Source organism: Arachis hypogaea, chromosome 6 (genome assembly GCF_003086295.3).
Source record: "Arachis hypogaea cultivar Tifrunner chromosome 6, arahy.Tifrunner.gnm2.J5K5, whole genome shotgun sequence".
In the NCBI taxonomy this organism is placed as follows: domain Eukaryota; kingdom Viridiplantae; phylum Streptophyta; class Magnoliopsida; order Fabales; family Fabaceae; genus Arachis; species Arachis hypogaea.
In genome coordinates, this window is record NC_092041.1 from 31,643,856 (window position 1) to 31,650,123 (window position 6,268).

Genomic DNA, 6,268 nt, shown 5'->3' on the forward strand with positions numbered 1-6,268 from the left:
CTGTATGTAGGGCATCACCGTCATCAATGGCTACTTTTCATCCTCTCGGGAAAATGGTCCTATGCGCTGTCACTGCATGGCTAATCGTCTGGGGGCATCACCCTGAACAATGGCTACATCCCATCCTCTCAGTGAAAATGGTCCAAATGCTCTATGACAGCACGACTAATCATCTGTCGGTTCTCAATCAGGTTGGAATAGAATCCATTGATTCTTTTGCGTCTGTCACTAACGCCCAGCCTTCAGGAGTTTGAAGCTCGTCACAGTCATTCAATAACGGAATCTTACTCGGAATACCACAGACAAGGTTAGACCTTCCAGATTCCCGGAATCCTACTTGGAATACCACAGACAAGGTTAGACTTTCCGGATCCCCATGAATGCCGCCATCTATCTAGCTTATACCACGAAGATTCTGTTGGGGAATCTAAGAGATATGCGCCCGACCTAAAGTAGAACGGAAGTGGTTGTCAGTCACGCGCGTTCATAGGTGAGAATGATGATGAGTGTCACGGATCATCACATTCATCAAGTTGAAGTGCAACGTATATCTTAGAATAGGAATAAAAGAGAATTGAATAGAAAATAATAGTAATTGTATTGAAACTTGAGGTACAGCAGAGCTCCACACCCTTAATCTATGGTGTGTAGAAACTCCACCGTTGAAAATACATAAGTGAAAGGTTCAGGCATGGCCGAGTGGCCAGCCCCCTAAAACGTGATTAATAGCCTCCTAAGATGAAGAATAAAACAAAACTGAGACCAAAGATGAAACGTGGTCAAAAGACGTCTAATACAATAGTTAAATGTTCTATTTATACTAAACTAGCTACTAGGGTTTACATGAGTAAGTAATTGATGCATAAATTCACTTTCGGGGACCACTTGGTGTATGCTTGGGCTGAGATTGATCTATCCACGAGCTGAGGCTTTTCTTGGAGTTGAACGCCAAGTTATGACGTGTTTTGGGCGTTCAACTCCGGGTCGTGACGTGTTTCTGGCGTTTAACTCCAGACAGCAGCATATACTTTTCGTTGAGCGCCATTTTACGTCATCAATTCCCGAATAAAGTATAGACTATTATATATTGCTGGAAAGCTCTGGATGTCTACTTTCCAACGCCGTTGAGGGCGCGCCATTTTGAGTTCTGTAGCTTCAGAAAATCCATTTTGAGTACAGGAAGGTCAGATTCCAACAGCATCAGCAGTCCTTTTGCCAGCCTTTTTCAGAATTTTGCTCAAGTCCCACAATTTCAGCCAGAAGTTACCTAAAATCACAGAAAAACATACAAACTCATAGTAAAGTCCAGAAATGTGAATTTAACATAAAAACTAATGAAAACATCCCTAAAAATAGCTTGAACTTACTAAAAACTACCTAAAAACAATGCCAAAAAGCGTATAAATTATCCGCTCATCACCTGGCTGGGCGTTAAACGCCCAAATTGGCCAACATTTGGGTGTTAAACGCCAAAATGGATACCATTCTGGGTGTTTAACGCCAGAAAGGTGGGGGACAGAGATTTTGCTTTCCACTTCAAATTTCTTCAAACTTTCCTGTTTTGATCCATAATTTTCTACATAAACACATTTCAAACTTTCATCATTCACCTTCAAATTTTCAAAATTAAAATCATTCTTCAAATTTCTTTCAAATCCTTTCCAAATATTCTTTAAAAAACTCAAATATCTCTCAAATTCTTTCCATATCTTCTCAAATCTCCTTCAAAATGTTCAAAATCTCTCCCCCTTCCTTATAAATTTATGTTCGGCCACACCCCCTTTCCCCATCATTCGAATTTGCTCTCCTCCTCTCTCTCCTCTTTCCTTTCTTTTGCTTGAGGACAAGCAAACCTTTAAGTTTGGTGTGTTTTTCCGTGATCACTAAGTTAAGGCTCATCAAGATCATGGCTCCCAAAGGAAAACAAACCAATTCAAGAGGCAAGAAAGAGAATGCTCCAAAAGACCTTTGGAGTCAAGAGAAGTTCTTAACCAAAGAACATGCAGACCATTACCACAAAATAATGGGACTAAGGCCAGTGATCCTGGAAGTTAAATTTGATCTGAAAGAAGATGAATATCCGGAGATCCAAGAGAAAATTCAAAACAGAGGATGGGAAGTTCTAACCAACCCTGAGACAAAGTTGGGAGAAATATGGTTCAGGAATTCTACTCAAATCTGTGACTGACAGATAAGCAGAGAATGACTGGAACCGCTTTTCATACCTACAGAACCATGGTCAGAGGGAGAATTATTTACTTCCATCTGGACAAAATAAGAGAGGTCTTCAAATTACCTCAACTACAAGATGATCCTGAATCCTTTAATAGGAGAATGGTGAGAGTAGATAAGGTGTTGGATCAAGTTCTAGAGGACATATGCCTCCCTGGAACCAAGTGGATGACCAATTCAAAAGGTGTCCCAAACCAACTCAAGAGAGGAGATCTCAAACCAGTTGCAAGAGGCTGGTTGGACTTCATAGGGCGTTCTATCTTGCCCACTAGTAACCGTTCTGAGGTTACTATCAAGAGAGCAGTGATGATTCATTGTATTATGTAACGACCCAATTTTCAATATGTCTAGATCATACCGAAAACTGAGCGCTACCAATTTGTCCTCTTAATTATTATCTATTATTTATCATATGAGCCTGATTCGTTGTTAAAAACGTAGTTAATTTGCGAAGTATTTTTTTTTTGAAACGTTTGAATTAATAGACGGAATCACTCATAATCAATTCACAAGTAATAACAGATAAAACAGTTATAAACAACCACACATAAATACATCACAAGTAGCTAGCAACATTCATTTATCCAGCCTTTGTTAGAGTATAGACCTTTAGTTAGAACACCCCTAGATATAGCTAGATAATAAGTATATACATATATATACATACAACATCCTAGGCCCTGACCTGTTCAAGAAGTCCCTAAGCTGGCGCCTAGGCTAGACTAGACTCTATACTCACCTAGTCCCTCTAAACTACTAAAGCGAGGGAAAGTACGTTCTAAGTCCTCACAACTCAAGTCAGGTGGAACGTCATCAAAAGATAGAACATCATCTGCTACTCCTCTGCACGATCAGACTTTTCCACAGGACGTCTCTCTGGTACCTCATGAAGTAGCCACACAATAGGAATCTCGTACACAGGATTTAGGTTAAAGTGCGCATACGACCGGGGTGCAGACGTTGGCTGGTCTTACAGTATATACATATAAACAGAGAATGATATTCAACCTAGACTCAGAAGACTATCTAGAGCAGAATCCTCGTTGCAGAACCATCATCAATGAACTACGGTAAGGTACTCTTACTTCCATCTGAAGGGGAAGGGAGAGAGAAGGGGTAAGAACTGGGGAGTTCTTAGTAGGGTCGGGGTTATTAGTTACGTTCATTAATTTTGTGTTGTTTAGCAGACTAATAGCGGAATATAGAGAAGTAGTAAACAGAAGACAGATAAATAGAGAGAATAAAGAAAACAGAAAAAGATCACAAATAGAAGAATACAAGAAAGTAAAACACAGACACAAACACAGAGAATAGAATACAAACAGAGAAAGCATACATTCATGCAACAATCATAATAGAGAAAATGCACAACAAAGTATGATGCATGTCTAGCCCTAGTGCAGGTAATGAGCTCATCTGTCGGTTACTAACCCGCTCCCGTCGTTATCCAGCAACCTCTGTCTGGATAAGGCTTTCCTATTGGCTATACCCTGTGTATAGGAAATAACCCCTCTGCCACCACAGGGTCCACTGCATACAGGAAATAACACATCTGCCACTGCAGGGATGTATGCCGACACACCTTCTATATACAGGAAATAACCCCTCTGCCACTACAGAAATGGAACAGGTGGTCACGGTACTTCTGTAGCAGGAAATAACCCCTCTGCCTTACAGAATTAAAACATGGATCTGTACCGCAAGAAAGCATTCTCAGTGGTCGCACCACCATCTATCTGACTGCCTTCACGCAGCAGATCATCACACAAATATCTCAGGAGTTGCCATAACGCAACAAATGAATAAACACATCTCTTGGGTTGCCTCAAGCGACAACTAAATATCTCTTGGGTTGCCTCAAGCAACAATGACCTTTCAACAGGTCCTCTGCTTTTTATTCTCTTTTATAATCATAAATACGCAAGCGGGACAAAACTCACGTCCTTGCCAACAATTTCATAAACTGAATACTTTTCCTCAACAGAATCAGTGTAATTGTCATCATAAGTTATCATTCTCATTATTCATCTCTAGTTACATATTCTTATACAATATCTCTCTCTTTCTTTGTTCAACCATACTATACAAACTTTACATCTTTCACTTGTACAAAAGCTTGGCTCAAATCATTTCTCTTTATCATATTAATCTTTTCCCTTCGTATCTCTTTACTCTGTTCTGGTTAATATGTTCTCTGTGTTACTTTATTCTGCTCTGATTACTCTTTTCTCTGCTTAACGTATGTATTTAAGCTTATGTAAATCTCGGTATGAATAGTTTGCCTGTCCCAAGTATAGGTTCATTAAGTCTATACTGAAACAGTTTAACTTTTCATATAATACCTAACCCTAGTCGCAACTCGAGGACTAACTATGTTGCCCTAGTTCGTTCGCTAGTCTCTATCTGTTCTTCTGTTATTAAAACTTACAGACTTTTTCTTCGATTCTTATCTTTTCTTCAACTTTTTATCTTTTATTTATCTTTGCCTCACTAATATGTTCTTATCACTCCTAAGTGTTTTATGAAGGTAATTATGAGATTCTGCACTTAAAGTTGTCTTTCTAAAACTTTTACAGAAAACTGCTTTTTTCGCATTATTTTATTATTTTTATTAAAATATTATTTTTAATTAAATATTATTATTTAATATTTTATTATTAAATTTTCGAAAATTACCTTGCCTTTACTTTTTAACCTTTAAAATTAACTTTTTACCCTGGTAACTTTTAATATTTCTACTTTAACCACCCTAACTTTCAGAAATTACCAAATAACCCCCCAAACACCAAATTAATTACTTCCTTGCCCTTTTATGAATCAAAAAGGTGTTCTTCATTGTTCTTCACCACACTCAAAGTGTTCTTCGTGTTCTTCATAAATTCTTCAGATTCTTTCTTGGATTTTACCCGTTTTTCAGTCTTTTCAGCAACCGATTTTTACCAAAATTCAAAATAAATTCCCAGCCACTAAAATCCCATCTTTTCTACATGATTTTAACACAAAGTGAACCCCAATTTAGGGCCTAGGGTTTCGTTTTCCAGCAGCCATAAGAACACACATTCATAGCTTGAATTTCATCAAATTTCATCAAAATTTCACCAAATTTTCACCAAGAATCAATCATATATGCAACCACTTTTTAGCACAGCCAAATCATACAACATTAACAAAACTCAAACACAAATATTCAAGATTAATTTCGTGACACCCTACCTTGATTTGCTGCTTCAAATCCGGTTACTCTTTCAGGTGGTCCTTAAGCACTTTTTCCTCCTAAATCACATCAAGAACAACTTTAAATCCACAAACTCTCAACTGACCAAATCTCACTCAGCATGTTAGGAAGAGATATCTCACCTTAGACTTGCTGGGATTTCACGTTTCTTGGCCCTCAAGTCAAGTTAAGCATGATTCCTAAGGAAAAACATCAAGAAAACACATGTTTACATGGTTTTCCTTGAAAACCGAATTGAAGAGGGAGGGAGACAGCCATCTCACCTTATTACAGCCTTGATAAGTCACATGGTTATGTAGAGGAAGAAGAGAGGATCATTTTGAATAAATCAGAGTTTTGATTTGAGTTTTAGTTCAGAAGAAATCAAGCTTTGAAGATTTATGAACCAAGAACTTTCTCTCCTTTTTCCCTTGGTGATTTTCGGCCACAATGAGCAAATGAGGCAGCCTTGGGGGTTTTGGGGGTGTAGGGTGAGTTGTGATTGGTTGGCTTGGAGGCGGATTAAAATAATATTAAAATATCTCTGGTGTACAACTACTAAAACTAGGTGTATCAGAACACTCGTAAAAACATCTCTAAAAATTATTTTCTGAGCTAATAGCATAAATGACACTAGTAACATATTTATTATAAGAATAAAACATGAATAATGAGGCCTTAGCATTGCTAAAGTCATTAGAGAGTGCTGGTGCTAAGCTGCACCAGTAAACCATAAACCCGGTTAAACCGATTTTCTGTTTTTAACAAAAACAGACCAGGTAACCTTATAATATCATTCAAGCATTTTCTAATACTAATATA